The 16928-nt window shown below is 46.1% G+C and overlaps 1 protein-coding gene across 3 annotated transcripts in view; it reads right to left on the bottom strand.

Moving 5' to 3' along the window:
* Positions 1–16928, bottom strand: part of LOC144791850 (putative cation-transporting ATPase 13A4) — a 395602-nt gene that overhangs the window by 338121 nt on the left and 40553 nt on the right. The gene's annotated exons all lie outside the window — the stretch shown is intronic.

The following is a 16928-nucleotide window of genomic DNA, read 5'->3' as shown; positions in this document are numbered from 1 at the left end:
AACCAGTGGTAAAGTACGTATGCTTCCCCTTTAAAAATGGTCACATTTGAATCCCTAGTTGGGACATTTAACTTGTCAATAAGTACCTAGTATGTGGTTTTGAAAGGTATCCGGGGCCTGGAATTTAAATGCCACTTGTGGATTACAGCACTTACTGTGCCATCCACTACAGGGGCAGTGCAAACCTGACTTAATGCCTACCCTGTGTAGCCCAAATGCTCCAGTGTAAAATCTGCAGTGTCACTTGTCAAATTACCTCTTTACGACAGGAGAAAACCTTCCTTAAAAATATTAATAAAGCACCCCTGTGTAGCCATTGCTGCATACACGACAAAGTGCATGGTATTTGAAAGCAGGATATGTAGATATTTGAATGTAACATGTGCTTACAGTGACCAAAAAACAGAAATTAGTTTCACCATAGTAAGACTCTGACTGGGCCATAGAGAACAATGGGAAGCAGTATTAAATATTAATTCTGCTACCTCTAGATTGGGACCAGGCAGAAATATCATTAAACCGTCCTTTGAAAAAGGAATCTTTTTAATATTTATTAAATAGACAACTTAATGATGGAATCAGATTTTTCATAAATATTAAGGAAAAGTAACATTTCAATAGTTACCTTTTCTCTTTCTGAAGCTCCTGGATGCTTTTCTGCACTTGTTTCTCAGCAATATCTCTGTGGGTGATTAGCCCTGATTTGGTGTAGAAACTGCTCTCAGAGCAGAGAAAAAAGAATTAAGTGTGGTGAGGTGTTTTCTCTATCCTGGTAGAAGATCAGATGGGGAGTACTCAGGAACTTAGTTTAACCTCAAATGCGCCTCCCCTGTCACAACCAAATATTAGGTGACACCTGGAAAGGCCCAAGCATTTATCCTCCCATTCAGGCAGTCATGAAAGCTGGGGGGAGGCTGCCGTCAAAACAGGGTTGAATTGACCACAGAGGAGGGTACTGCTCATTACCCTGGGCATATCTCCTCTACAGAAGGGGAGAGGGGCTTCCCCATCTTGGATTTTAGGAGAGAAAATCAATCTGAGATTGTTTACAGTAGGGCAAAGAGGAACCTCTGCAAAAGTGGGTGAGTAACGCATGGGAATGTTTAACCTATTGGTTAATATTGAGCCAGAATTCACCTCACATACTAGCTGGTACCAAGCATAAATGTGGCACCTCAAGTTGTCATTTTCAGAGTACTTTCTGAACCTGTGGAAGTACAGAACAGAAGAGAATTGGACCTGCTTTCTGTAACCTAAAAGGTGCCCTGAAGGATGCACCTGCTCCCACTTGTGCTCAGGACAAAGAAGTGGACTCAAAGGTGTAGTTGGTGCTCAAATCCTGTGTGGCTTGTGGGCTTTTCCCTGAAGTTCCCAACTTCTGAACCTGACAATGACCCGGCTAGTGGTCTCTGCTGCAGTCATCTTTGACCCCCAAGTGCTGATCCTAAGGTCCTGGGACCCTTGGCAGTGTCTGATTGAAATGTTCATACCATCCCTGAAAACCTGGGACTTTGAAAATGTTAGGACTTTCAGACCTCCAGAGGACCGGGACCGACTACCCCAGCCAATCTGACCACGGTGCAACCTTGCACCGGCCGAAAAAAGGGGTTTCTCCCACTCTGAACGTCTCTGCAGCAGCAAATCCAATTTGGTCGGCACTCGTTGCCCGATACAGCTGCAGCCTTGCCCTGCTGAATGAATCCAAGATCCAAAAGAAGAGACTAATCGAACCTGCCAAAAGTATTTTAATTTCTCCTGCTCTGATCTTTTCATGTCGGGACCAGTGACTTCAGTCCTACCTTGTCCATCGCCTAACCAAATTTGCGATGACTTCCTCAGATACAGCCTGCTGCGGTGCCCCGCTGAAGAATTTGGATTTTCAGAAAAAAGACCCAGGGGCAGATTTACTTATATTTAGCGCAACGCAACCAAGAAGGATAACTTGCTGTGCTGCATCAATCGGAGAGGGCAGGAATGCCCCAGATCTACTTAGAGACAGAGCATTCCTACTCTCCCTCTGAGCTGAAATACTTGTGGCTGCAAGTGCCAGCAGAAGTACCCTGGCACCATGGTGCAAGGGTTCTTGCGTTACAGTCAGGATTGTTTTTGCCAGGAAGGGACACCTTCCTGCACAAACGCAATCCTCTGAGGATTTTTGATCTTTCTGCAGCACATGTAGAAAGAGGAAAGAATAAGGAGATGTTAACATATGTATCCTTAGATGCATGAGAACCCCACGCTCCACTCATGGAACACCTTCCCAGGGCAGTGCCTTGTGCCGCCTTGTGATACTCTGGATGTACTGTGGCACACAGAGCCATGCACGGTGACTCTACGTGGCATAATAAATCTCACCGAAGCGATTACGGTGTCCTTGTGTCACCCTGCATGATGCAAGGACAACACAAGCCCTTGATAAATCTGGCCTTAAGTCCCAAGACAAAACCTCCGACCGGGCCAAATCCGGTTGGTGTATCTGACCCGGTCTGTATCAAAGTGTAACTTAGGTGGCATGGTGGGCACACAGCGATGGGCTGGGATGCGGCTCTGAGTGAGGGCCAGTGGCTGAGAATATTTCAAGCACCCCATCCATCAGCTTGTGGTACCAGCCTTTGAGAAGTGTGAGTGGACAGGCGAAATATTTCTTACGGTCCGTCTTAACTGTGATGTGAGACTCACAGGACACAAGATCAAAGCAGGCACAGGATATAGAGCAATGGAAGAAAGAAGGTATAACTATATGCTGTGGGTTGGGGTCAAGGGAGGGAATGGCAAAGTAGATATGCAAGAAATAATAAAAAAAATGCAAAGAAACAAATATAAGGTTGAAGCGAATAGAATGACAGCGTGAAAGAGGGAAGAAAAGAACAATGTAAAGAAAGGAGAGTGATGGGAATAAATAAATGCGGAAGGAAAGGCTGGTAGGAAAAAATAATAAGGAAGGAATTGAAAAGAGAAGGAAAGAAAGAAAGAATTCAGGCAGAAATGCCAAGTTTGGTAGCTTAGTGCACGAAAGACCACTGTAGGGGCCTTTGTTCAACCTCATGGTCACAGGTTAAAATCCCTGTGGGTCCTCTCTGCTTTTCATCCATCTGAGGTCGATAAACTGAGTACGACTGAGGTGGGTAGCAATAAACACCTGTTATTCTGCGCCAAGATACCTTTAGGTGCACTTTACAAATAAACCTGTTCTGTTATCGTGAATGTGGGGGAAACATAACAGAGTCGAGATGACAAGCTTCCCTTCCTCACACGGATATTGGGGCATATTATCAAGGGGGTTTATCTCCGCTTTTTTGGCTTTAAAAGCCAAGAAAGCGGAGATAAAATTATCTCCCTATTACCTAGCTGTCGCTAACACCAGTTAGCGACAGCTAGTAGGAGATAGCGACCATCTTGGGCCCCACTTTGCATGTCAGTGATATTTATTACTAATGACATGCAAAGTGGACGTGCCAAGATGTTAGCGACTGGAAACAGTCGCTAACATCGCTATCTCCTATTACCAACTTTTGGAGATATTCGTGCTAAGCGTGAATATCTCCAAAAGCTAACACCTGCCCTGAGCAGTTCTTAGCCATGTTATCCAATGGGAGGTGGATAACATGGCTAAGAACATTAGCTCGGTAATGCATGAATATCGCTGACTTTTCAGCAATATTCATGCATTGCGGCCGTTTTTTATCGCATTTGCGATAAACCTTGGTAATACCAAGGTTTATCTGCGATAAAAATCGCCGCAGCTCAGCGGTAAAATGTTGTCTCTAACGAAGCAATAGCGATAATTATCGCTATTGCTTGGTAATATGCCCCATTGTTCAATGTTTTTTTTTTACTCCCATCCTGGAATCCATAGAAACTCGTCCTTAATAAACAAGCACAGTAATAACTCAGACAGTGCTTGAAGTCCGTCTTTGCCTTATCTCTTGGCAATCTGCTCAGTGTACTTTGGTCCACCAGGGCTTCTGGGGCTGTGAGGAGTCAGCTCTCCTGGGAGTGTTGCTGAGTGGGTGGAAAGAAGTGTTGTGTCTGTTTGAGAGAGGACGCCCACAAATGTGCCTTTTTTAGAACTTCCCCACCCACCGGGCACCAACCTGACGTGACCTGGATTTTATACGATTGGCTTGGCACAAAGTGTGAACTGTAGATCACAGCAGACAAACGCAGCAGGAAATAAGGTCAAACTTTGTGCATGCAACACAAGGCAAAGTCCATTGCTAGCCTTCTGTGTGCCCACATTACATCCATCATTTGTTTGTGTAACACTTTTCACCCTAAGTGCGTCGGGTAAGCCCAGACGTGGGTCCCGGGCTCACTGTGCCACTGGATTTACAGTCATCAGGACTTGGTTACAAAATTTACAGAAACAGTGCCATGGATCAGAAGCGGGCTGTATCCGGAGGGGCAAGATATGTCCACAGTACGTCTGGGAAGGGGGTAACTGGCAGTTCCAGGATACCCACAATGGATTTGCATTCAGGAGCTGGCAGAATCAATCTCGTGCCGGGATTAGTTTGCCTGACTAGGAGGTGGGGATTTAGCCATGGCTGAAATCTCCACCTCTGGACCGGAAGCTCTGCCTCCGGGCCGCAAGCTAAACCTCCAAGCCGGAAGCTCCACCTCCGGGCTGGAATTTCCGGCCCGAGTGCGGACGTAAAGTTAGTAGTCGTAAATCCATTCTGTGAATACAAAAAGTAGTAAGTGCATTCTGAGAATACCAAAAGTAGTAAGTTTAGGATTTTGTCTAAAGTTAGTTCTGTGAATCGGGCCCAATATGTCTAACATGAGTAACATTTCAAATACACTGCATTCTTGTTGATTTATTGTCTCCTTGGCTTCCTTCCCCCTGGATCTATTCCCATGTAAATTAACTGAACCTTAGAATCTGGCACAAAATGGCTGATATGAAGGTAATTGAAATTACAGAAAGTGAACATGATCCTTTCATATTAGAACTAAAGGGATCATGAATTAGAGACCTGGCAAGGTTAAATGTTGTCCCTTTGGAAACACTTGTCGAGGATTCTCCGACGTTTGTGCTGGCAGAGCAAGCACAAACGTCCGAGAATCCTCGATATGCGGCCTGCGATAAATTACCCTTGCCCCGATGAAACGCGCTGATAGTAAATACGATTCAGAAAAGGGGGTGGTGATGAACAGAGTGTCTGAATTAAGCAGACCACTCTTACCCAGTCCAAAGATCAGGGCTTGATCCATCACCGTTATTTAGCTCACTGCCCCATCCCAGCTCAGAACCTGGCTATATGCAAATTAGTCTGTCCCTGGCCCAATGCATCATGGGAACAGGGCAGACCAAACTACCAAGCCAATTCTTCACCAGAAAGGAGACAAGCTTCCGGGGACCGGTTTCTGCCATTTCAGGCGTCGTCGGCCCGGTTTGCTTGAATCCTGATGGAGCAGTGAGCAAGGGACTCATGTCTGAGTATACCCTTCCACGCTTATGGTGGACAAAAATGATTCAGAAAAGGGGGTGGTAATGAACAGAGTGTCTGAATTAAGCAGACCACTCTTACCCAGTCCAAAGATCAGGGCTTGATCCATCACCGTTATTTAGCTCACTGCCCCATCCCAGCTCAGAACCTGGCTATATGCAAATTAGTCTGTCCCTGGCCCAGTGCATCATGGGAACAGGGCAGACCAAACTACCAAGCCAATTCTTCACCAGAAAGGAGACAAGCTTCCGGGGACCGGTTTCTGCCATTTCAGGCGTCGTCGGCCCGGCTTGCTTGAATCCTGATGGAGCAGTGAGCAAGGGACTCATGTCTGAGTATACCCTTCCACGCTTATGGTGGACAAAAATGATTCAGAAAAGGGGGTGGTGATGAACAGAGTGTCTGAATTAAGCAGACCACTCTTACCCAGTCCAAAGATCAGGGCTTGATCCATCACCGTTATTTAGCTCACTGCCCCATCCCAGCTCAGAACCTGGCTATATGCAAATTAGTCTGTCCCTGGCCCAGTGCATCATGGGAACAGGGCAGACCAAACTACCAAGCCAATTCTTCACCAGAAAGGAGACAAGCTTCCGGGGACCGGTTTCTGCCATTTCAGGCGTCGTCGGCCCGGCTTGCTTGAATCCTGATGGAGCAGTGAGCAAGGGACTCATGTCTGAGTATACCCTTCCACGCTTATGGTGGACAAAAATGATTCAGAAAAGGGGGTGGTGATGAACAGAGTGTCTGAATTAAGCAGACCACTCTTACCCAGTCCAAAGATCAGGGCTTGATCCATCACCGTTATTTAGCTCACTGCCCCATCCCAGCTCAGAACCTGGCTATATGCAAATTAGTCTGTCCCTGGCCCAGTGCATCATGGGAACAGGGCAGACCAAACTACCAAGCCAATTCTTCACCAGAAAGGAGACAAGCTTCCGGGGACCGGTTTTTGCCATTTCAGGCGTCGTCGGCCCGGCTTGCTTGAATCCTGATGGAGCAGTGAGCAAGGGACTCATGTCTGAGTATACCCTTCCACGCTTATGGTGGACAAAAATGATTCAGAAAAGGGGGTGGTGATGAACAGAGTGTCTGAATTAAGCAGACCACTCTTACCCAGTCCAAAGATCAGGGCTTGATCCATCACCGTTATTTAGCTCACTGCCCCATCCCAGCTCAGAACCTGGCTATATGCAAATTAGTCTGTCCCTGGCCCAGTGCATCATGGGAACAGGGCAGACCAAACTACCAAGCCAATTCTTCACCAGAAAGGAGACAAGCTTCCGGGGACCGGTTTCTGCCATTTCAGGCGTCGTCGGCCCGGCTTGCTTGAATCCTGATGGAGCAGTGAGCAAGGGACTCATGTCTGAGTATACCCTTCCACGCTTATGGTAGACAAAAATGATTCAGAAAAGGGGGTGGTGATGAACAGAGTGTCTGAATTAAGCAGACCACTCTTACCCAGTCCAAAGATCAGGGCTTGATCCATCACCGTTATTTAGCTCACTGCCCCATCCCAGCTCAGAACCTGGCTATATGCAAATTAGTCTGTCCCTGGCCCAGTGCATCATGGGAACAGGGCAGACCAAACTACCAAGCCAATTCTTCACCAGAAAGGAGACAAGCTTCCGGGGACCGGTTTCTGCCATTTCAGGCGTCGTCGGCCCGGTTTGCTTGAATCCTGATGGAGCAGTGAGCAAGGGACTCATGTCTGAGTATACCCTTCCACGCTTATGGTGGACAAAAATGATTCAGAAAAGGGGGTGGTGATGAACAGAGTGTCTGAATTAAGCAGACCACTCTTACCCAGTACAAAGATCAGGGCTTGATCCATCACCGTTATTTAGCTCACTGCCCCATCCCAGCTCAGAACCTGGCTATATGCAAATTAGTCTGTCCCTGGCCCAGTGCATCATGGGAACAGGGCAGACCAAACTACCAAGCCAATTCTTCACCAGAAAGGAGATAAGCTTCCGGGGACCGGTTTCTGCCATTTCAGGCGTCGTCGGCCCGGCTTGCTTGAATCCTGATGGAGCAGTGAGCAAGGGACTCATGTCTGAGTATACCCTTCCACGCTTATGGTGGACAAAAATGATTCAGAGAAGGGGGTGGTGATGAACAGAGTGTCTGAATTAAGCAGACCACTCTTACCCAGTCCAAAGATCAGGGCTTGATCCATCACCGTTATTTAGCTCACTGCCCCATCCCAGCTCAGAACCTGGCTATATGCAAATTAGTCTGTCCCTGGCCCAGTGCGTCATGGGAACAGGGCAGACCAAACTACCAAGCCAATTCTTCACCAGAAAGGGGACAAGCTTCCGGGGACCGGTTTCTGCCATTTCAGGCGTCGTCGGCCCGGCTTGCTTGAATCCTGATGGAGCAGTGAGCAAGGGACTCATGTCTGAGTATACCCTTCCACGCTTATGGTGGACAAAAATGATTCAGAAAAGGGGGTGGTGATGAACAGAGTGTCTGAATTAAGCAGACCACTCTTACCCAGTCCAAAGATCAGGGCTTGATCCATCACCGTTATTTAGCTCACTGCCCCATCCCAGCTCAGAACCTGGCTATATGCAAATTAGTCTGTCCCTGGCCCAGTGCATCATGGGAACAGGGCAGACCAAACTACCAAGCCAATTCTTCACCAGAAAGGAGACAAGCTTCCGGGGACCGGTTTCTGCCATTTCAGGCGTCGTCGGCCCGGCTTGCTTGAATCCTGATGGAGCAGTGAGCAAGGGACTCATGTCTGAGTATACCCTTCCACGCTTATGGTGGACAAAAATGATTCAGAAAAGGGGGTGGTGATGAACAGAGTGTCTGAATTAAGCAGACCACTCTTACCCAGTCCAAAGATCAGGGCTTGATCCATCACCGTTATTTAGCTCACTGCCCCATCCCAGCTCAGAACCTGGCTATATGCAAATTAGTCTGTCCCTGGCCCAGTGCATCATGGGAACAGGGCAGACCAAACTACCAAGCCAATTCTTCACCAGAAAGGAGACAAGCTTCCGGGGACCGGTTTCTGCCATTTCAGGCGTCGTCGGCCCGGCTTGCTTGAATCCTGATGGAGCAGTGAGCAAGGGACTCATGTCTGAGTATACCCTTCCGCGCTTATGGTGGACAAAAATGATTCAGAAAAGGGGGTGGTGATGAACAGAGTGTCTGAATTAAGCAGACCACTCTTACCCAGTCCAAAGATCAGGGCTTGATCCATCACCGTTATTTAGCTCACTGCCCCATCCCAGCTCAGAACCTGGCTATATGCAAATTAGTCTGTCCCTGGCCCAGTGCATCATGGGAACAGGGCAGACCAAACTACCAAGCCAATTCTTCACCAGAAAGGAGACAAGCTTCCGGGGACCGGTTTCTGCCATTTCAGGCGTCGTCGGCCCGGCTTGCTTGAATCCTGATGGAGCAGTGAGCAAGGGACTCATGTCTGAGTATACCCTTCCACGCTTATGGTGGACAAAAATGATTCAGAAAAGGGGGTGGTGATGAACAGAGTGTCTGAATTAAGCAGACCACTCTTACCCAGTCCAAAGATCAGGGCTTGATCCATCACCGTTATTTAGCTCACTGCCCCATCCCAGCTCATAACCTGGCTATATGCAAATTAGTCTGTCCCTGGCCCAGTGCATCATGGGAACAGGGCAGACCAAACTACCAAGCCAATTCTTCACCAGAAAGGAGACAAGCTTCCGGGGACCGGTTTCTGCCATTTCAGGCGTCGTCGGCCCGGCTTGCTTGAATCCTGATGGAGCAGTGAGCAAGGGACTCATGTCTGAGTATACCCTTCCACGCTTATGGTGGACAAAAATGATTCAGAAAAGGGGGTGGTGATGAACAGAGTGTCTGAATTAAGCAGACCACTCTTACCCAGTCCAAAGATCAGGGCTTGATCCATCACCGTTATTTAGCTCACTGCCCCATCCCAGCTCAGAACCTGGCTATATGCAAATTAGTCTGTCCCTGGCCCAGTGCATCATGGGAACAGGGCAGACCAAACTACCAAGCCAATTCTTCACCAGAAAGGAGACAAGCTTCCGGGGACCGGTTTCTGCCATTTCAGGCGTCGTCGGCCCGGCTTGCTTGAATCCTGATGGAGCAGTGAGCAAGGGACTCATGTCTGAGTATACCCTTCCACGCTTATGGTGGACAAAAATGATTCAGAAAAGGGGGTGGTGATGAACAGAGTGTCTGAATTAAGCAGACCACTCTTACCCAGTCCAAAGATCAGGGCTTGATCCATCACCGTTATTTAGCTCACTGCCCCATCCCAGCTCAGAACCTGGCTATATGCAAATTAGTCTGTCCCTGGCCCGGTGCATCATGGGAACAGGGCAGACCAAACTACCAAGCCAATTCTTCACCAGAAAGGAGACAAGCTTCCGGGGACCGGTTTCTGCCATTTCAGGCGTCGTCGGCCCGGCTTGCTTGAATCCTGATGGAGCAGTGAGCAAGGGACTCATGTCTGAGTATACCCTTCCACACTTATGGTGGACAAAAATGATTCAGAAAAGGGGGTGGTGATAAACAGAGTGTCTGAATTAAGCAGACCACTCTTACCCAGTCCAAAGATCAGGGCTTGATCCATCACCGTTATTTAGCTCACTGCCCCATCCCAGCTCAGAACCTGGCTATATGCAAATTAGTCTGTCCCTGGCCCAGTGCATCATGGGAACAGGGCAGACCAAACTACCAAGCCAATTCTTCACCAGAAAGGAGACAAGCTTCCGGGGACCGGTTTCTGCCATTTCAGGCGTCGTCGGCCCGGCTTGCTTGAATCCTGATGGAGCAGTGAGCAAGGGACTCATGTCTGAGTATACCCTTCCACGCTTATGGTGGACAAAAATGATTCAGAAAAGGGGGTGGTGATGAACAGAGTGTCTGAATTAAGCAGACCACTCTTACCCAGTCCAAAGATCAGGGCTTGATCCATCACCGTTATTTAGCTCACTGCCCCATCCCAGCTCAGAACCTGGCTATATGCAAATTAGTCTGTCCCTGGCCCAGTGCATCATGGGAACAGGGCAGACCAAACTACCAAGCCAATTCTTCACCAGAAAGGAGACAAGCTTCCGGGGATAGTAAATACGAGGTTTAATGAAACCCCAGCCAGAAACTAAGTGGTGAAAAAATACCCACAGTAAGCACTGCACAAATAGTGTAAGTACTGTTACAGTTTTTTTAAGTCCTGACGAATGCTCCACAGACCCGGCTGGGCGAGAAGGAGCAGAAACATGTTGACTGATTATCCTAAGTGGTATATTAGGATCTAGTTACAGGGTCCATCAGTATACCCAACTTAGTTTTAATAACAAGCCACATCTTACCCTCAATAAATACTTCCTTGATGTTAGCTTGTTTTTTAACTAATCTTTTTGTGGGCACGGAACTATCTCTGGGCAGTATCGCGCTGGACCAGAGGTTGCCTCAGGCTTGAGGCAGGCATACAACACACTTATCAAACCCTATGACTATGCCACAACGCGTGTGAGGGGCGGAGAAAAGATACACCGCTTAAAGTAATTCATCCACCGCGTTTGAGAGGATTTTTTAAGTAAACAAGGTAACGCGGTAACAAGTGTCCATTCCACTTCTTGATTTTGTACAGTGATTTATAGTACTCTGGTTACATGCTCCTTGCTTGAGGGCCATGTCGGCACAATCACTCAATTTATGGCTTACCACGCAAAGCTATTTTTTAAATTAAGATAACTTTTCCAGAAAGAATGAAAAAGCTACCAGCAGGTGGTTAAGCAACACGAAAGGTTTAACCGCGATTGTAGGAATGTAAAAAACGTATTTATTATGGTCGTGAAAGGGAAAGGAAAACATACCACACACAAATGCAGACAAGAGGATAAAGTTTACATCTGCTAAGCTCAAGTAAGAAACTAAGATATGGGAAGATTCATTAGAACTGGCCAAAAGGAAAGACAGTAGGCGATTTACAGCCTTGCATGGTCCCTACACTCTCCATGGACAACTAATTGTCCAGGGAGAGTGTAGGGACCATGCAAGGCTGTAAATAAATATCCAACCTGGGGTGTGGGTAGAACATTTCTCATCCCTCTGCTCTACACCTAATAGTGGGGACATGCCTGATGACACACCGCCACAAATAACAAGCACAAATCAGGAGAATAATGCGGAGGGGATAGTATTCACACTGGAAGAGACCTTAAATGAGATAAATGCTTGGACACCTGGAAAGGCGTTGTGTTTAGATAAGATTCCTGGAGATCTGTTCCACTCGGAGATGGTCATTTGGGCCCATATATATATAGGTGGTCCAATGCCACAGCTGCAGGAGCCCCAATACCTAGTTCTTGGAAGGGAGCAGAAATCGCACCAATTTTCTAGAAGGGTTCCAGAAGCATAACAGCCAATTAACGCCCTATAATTCTAATCAATAATATCCAAAAAGTGTATAGTAGGCAAATTCTTACCAGATTAAACAAGTGGATGACTTCAAATAAGGCACTCTGCCATTTTCAAGTGACGTTGAAGGCAAATGCTAGCACGCTTGATCAGGTGTTGTGTTTCTTACTCTAAAATAGACAGCGGTAGACTTAGAGTGAAGTATCTATGTGTTTCATTTGTTCACTTACAAGCAGCATCTGACCTAGTCCCGAGAAGGAAACTGTGGGATGTCATGGGTGAAGTGGGGGTACCACATAATCTTTTCCATTTGATTAAGCAGTTTTCTATGGATAATTTTGCTAAAGCAAGATGGGACACCAAAGGGTAGACTACTGAGGAAATTCCAATTAGAAGAGGAATCCGCTAGTCGCATTGAGAAAGCAGCGCCTTGAGTAAAAAATCTCTTCGAGCAGCAGAACGGAAGCAACCCATAGCGGAACTCCACAAACTCCTCTCAGGCTTAATAAAGATATGGTTGAGTAAGCTTGGGATGTGTGAGCACTGGTTTCATCCCTAATGTCTTCCCAAAAATGCATCTAAAATTGTGTCATTGAGGTACTGGAATACCATCTGGAGCTTATGGGGCACTGAAGGTTCTTTGAGTAGTGTGTCAAATAGGTTCCTATCGGTCAAACACAATTTCCAATTCGAAGGATTTATGGATAGTATTGCTCCTGAGCATACTAGATCATTGTTTATAAAGTTCAGGTTGGGAATCCTACCACTCACAAGATTTACCTCTTCATAGTCAAAAGAAAGCTCTCTATCCAAGTTCTCTCCAATGGCGTGCCTAAGGGAAGAAAATAAAGAGCACACATTTTTCTGTAAAGCATAGGAGATAGTGTGACCATTGAATTGCTCCACTTTGTCAATTTCTGGGTATCTGAGACCAACATCATGCTTTGAGAATATGTAAGACTGAAATTAAATCTGCGCTGTGATCTCAGTTTCAAAATTCTTAGAATCAATCTGATGTCTCAGAACAGTAGCAGAATGATGATCTTTCTAGTTATGCCCCTAGTTTTAATTCCAAAGGGGTATTGTATCTTGAACAATAATGTATTTAGAATTGGATTGTTTCTAAACCATGGACAAGCATTTTTATCAATATTAGATTTGAAAATGACTAGATAATTATGATGTATTGTACAGAAACTGATATGGTCGCTTTAGTGACAACCTAGAATGACTGATTATGGATTAACAGGATTTAGGTGTGAGGAAGATTTTGATTATTTATGTATTGCATCTCATGTTTATCAACTTCCAGAATTATGGATGGTTTTCTAGAGTTGAATCTGAAAATGTGATAATATGATTTAGAAACCTAATGGAAAAGCACAATATATTTTCAAACCAGGAGAACTGCTAGACGAGGATTCTTTTTGTTTGAATTATGGAATGATTATTAAAATATCAGTATTAAAGACTGCCAAGCTAAATTGGGTGTGCTTAGAGGATTCACCCATGAGGTTTTGGCATATTAGTATCAGCCTTAAATGGATTCTTTGTTACATAAAACATTACTGGATATCTTGAAAAAAGGTGGCAATGTAACAATGAAAGTTCAGAATTGCAATACCAGCCATATGGTGTACTGTCAGGTATGTCCATGTGGTTTGAGGTACATTGGAAGTGCAATACACCCCACCAAGTTGCGGATCTTACTACATCTAAGGGCCATCGCCACCAAAGGTGTAACATATCCGGTAGCCAGACATTTTGAGAGCCATCATGTCAGCAACAGCGATCTGTTGACGTATTTTTGCATGGATCATGTAACCAAAGACGTAAGAGGAAGAGATAGACAACTTCTTCTCCGCAGATTAGAATCAAGGTACATCATTGACACCCAAAGTAAGATACCGATGGTGTAGAATAGTGGGGTGGAGATGGCTATACACCTATAAGGTGAAATACAAGGGTATGTACACCACAATTATGAAATCAAGAGATTGGGAATCTGAGGGGACACCTGCTTAGTGGAGAGGCATGATATAATAAGGCAAGGCAGAATCACACATACTCTTTATGAACTCACTTCATTATGAAGTAATGTTGTGTGCACCCGGTATGCTCATTCAGGGAGAAATAATGAAATCATTAGGGCTGAGCAGCACGAGGGGCATATATATATATATATATATATATATATATATATATAAATGTATATATATGAGTTTTGGCGCAGCAAATGGATTAGTACATGGTGCTGAATGGGTCACTAGAGGAGTGCAAAAGGAGTGACAGGGTGTTTCCTGGAAGTGTAGGGATTCTGGATGGAGAATTAAAGGTGTGAAAGACAAGTGTGTAGGTGGTTAGAGGGCTGCATGCATAGTGGATAGGGGTTTGAAGCAGTCCATGTGCTAAGGCCTGGCTCGCTGCATGAGTACTTGGATACTGACTGTATAATTAAAGTACTGCAAGGAGAGTGCCTGGGTGAATATATAATTGTTTGTGTTTTGGCACAGTGATTGGATTAGTACATGGTGCTAAATGGGTCACTAGAGGAGTGCAAAAGGAGTGACAGGGTGTTTACTGGAAGTGTGTGGATACTGACTGGGGAATTGAAGGTGTGAAAGACAAGTGTGTAGGTGGTTAGCGGACTGCATGCATAGCGGATAGGGGTTTGAAGCAGTCCATGTGCTAAGTCCTGGCTCAGTGCATGAGTACTTGGGTACTGACTGAATGATTAGAGTACTGTAAGGAGAGTGCCTGGGTGTCTTTATAAGTGTTTGGGTTTTGGCGCAGTGAATGGATTAGTACAGGTGCTGAATAGGTCACTAGAGGAGTGCAAGGGGAGTGACAGGGTGTTTGCTGGACGTGTGTGGATACTGACTGGTGAATTGAAGGTGGGAAAGGCAAGTGTGTAGGTGGTTAGAGGACTGCATGCATAGTGGATAGGGGTTTGAAGAAGTCCATCTGCTAAGGTCTGGCTCAGTGCGTGAGTACTTGGATACTGACTGTATAATTAAAGTACTGCAAGGAGAGTGCCTGGGTGAATATATAATTGTTTGTGTTTTGGCACAGTGATTGGATTAGTACATGGTGCTAAATGGGTCACTAGAGGAGTGCAAAAGGAGTGACAGGGTGTTTACTGGAAGTGTGTGGATACTGACTGGGGAATTGAAGGTGTGAAAGACAAGTGTGTAGGTGGTTAGCGGACTGCATGCATAGCGGATAGGGGTTTGAAGCAGTCCATGTGCTAAGTCCTGGCTCAGTGCATGAGTACTTGGGTACTGACTGAATGATTAGAGTACTGTAAGGAGAGTGCCTGGGTGTCTTTATAAGTGTTTGGGTTTTGGCGCAGTGAATGGATTAGTACAGGTGCTGAATAGGTCACTAGAGGAGTGCAAGGGGAGTGACAGGGTGTTTGCTGGACGTGTGTGGATACTGACTGGTGAATTGAAGGTGGGAAAGGCAAGTGTGTAGGTGGTTAGAGGACTGCATGCATAGTGGATAGGGGTTTGAAGAAGTCCATCTGCTAAGGTCTGGCTCAGTGCGTGAGTACTTGGATACTGACTGAATGGTTAATGTACTGCCAGGAGAGTGCCTGGGTGAATGTATAAGTGTTTGGGTTTTGGCGCCATGAATGGATTAGTACAGGTGCTGAATGGGTTACTAGAGGAGTGCAAGGGGAGTGACAGGGTGTTTGCTGGAGTGTATGGACACTGACTGGGGAATTGAAGGTGTGAAAGACAAGTGTGTAGGTGGTTAGAGGACTGCATGCATAGTGGATAGAGGTTTGAAGCAGTCCATCTGCTAAGGCCTGGCTCAGTGCATGAGTCCTCGGATACTGACTGAATGATTAGAATACTGCAAGGAGAGTGCCTGGGTGAATTTATAAGTGGTTGGGGTTTGCCGCAGTGAATGCATTAGTACATGATGCTAAATGGGTCACTACAGGAGTGCAAGGGAGTGACAGGGTGTTTGCTGGAACTGTATGGATACTGACTGGAGAATTGAAAGTATGAAAGACAAGTGTGTAGGTGGTTAGAAGACTGCATGCATAGTGGACAGGGGTTTGAAGCAGTCCATGTGCTAAGGCCTGGGTCACTGCATGAGTACTTGGCTACTAACTGAATGATTAGAGTACTGCAAGGAGAATGCCTGGGTGAATTATACGTGCTTGGCTTTTGGCGCCGTGAATGGATTAGTACATGTAACTGAATGGGTCACTAGAGGAATGCAAGGGGAGTGGCAGGGTGGTTGCTGGAAGTGTATGTATACTGACTGGGGAATTAAAGGTGTGAAAAACAAGTGTGTAGGTTGTTAGAGGACTGCATGCATAGTGGACAGGGGTTTGAAGCAGTCCATGTGTTAAGGCCTGGTTCAGTGCATGAGTACTTGGGTACTGACTGAATGATTAGAGTACTGTAAGGAGAGTGCCTGGGTAAATTTATAAGTGTTTGGGCATTTGGCGCAGTGAATGGATTAATACATGTTACTGAATGGGTCACTAGAGGCGTGCAAGGGGAGTGACAGGGTGTTGCCTGGAGTGTATGGAGACACACTAGGGAATTAAAAGTGTGAAAGACAAGTGTGTAGGTGGTTAGAGGACTGCATGCATAGTGGATAGAGGTTTGAAGCAGTCCATCTGCTAAGGTCTGACTCAGTGCATGAGTCCTCGGATACTGACTGAATGATTAGAATACTGCAAGGAGAGTGCCTGGGTGAATTTATAAGTGTTTGGGTTTTGGCGCAGTGAATGGATTAGTACATGGTGCTGAATGAGTCACTGGAGGAGTGCAAGGGGAGTGACAGGGTGTTTGTCGGAGTGAATGGAGACTGACTAGGGATTTGAAGGTGTGAAAGACAAGTGTATAGGTGGTTAGAGAACTGCATGTTTAGTGGATAGGCGTTTGAACAGTCCATGTGCAAAGGCCTGGCTCAGTACGTGAGTACTTGGGTAGTGACTGAATGATTAGAATACTGCAAGGAGAGTGCCTGGGTGAATTTATAAGTGGTTGGGTTTTGGCGCAATGAATGGATTAGTACATGGTGCTGAATGGGTCAGAAGAGGAGTGCAAGGGGAGTGACAGGGTGTTT

This window comes from Lissotriton helveticus, chromosome 11, assembly GCF_964261635.1.
Source record: "Lissotriton helveticus chromosome 11, aLisHel1.1, whole genome shotgun sequence".
Lineage (NCBI taxonomy): Eukaryota > Metazoa > Chordata > Amphibia > Caudata > Salamandridae > Lissotriton > Lissotriton helveticus.
This window is presented reverse-complemented; position numbering and strand designations above follow the sequence as displayed.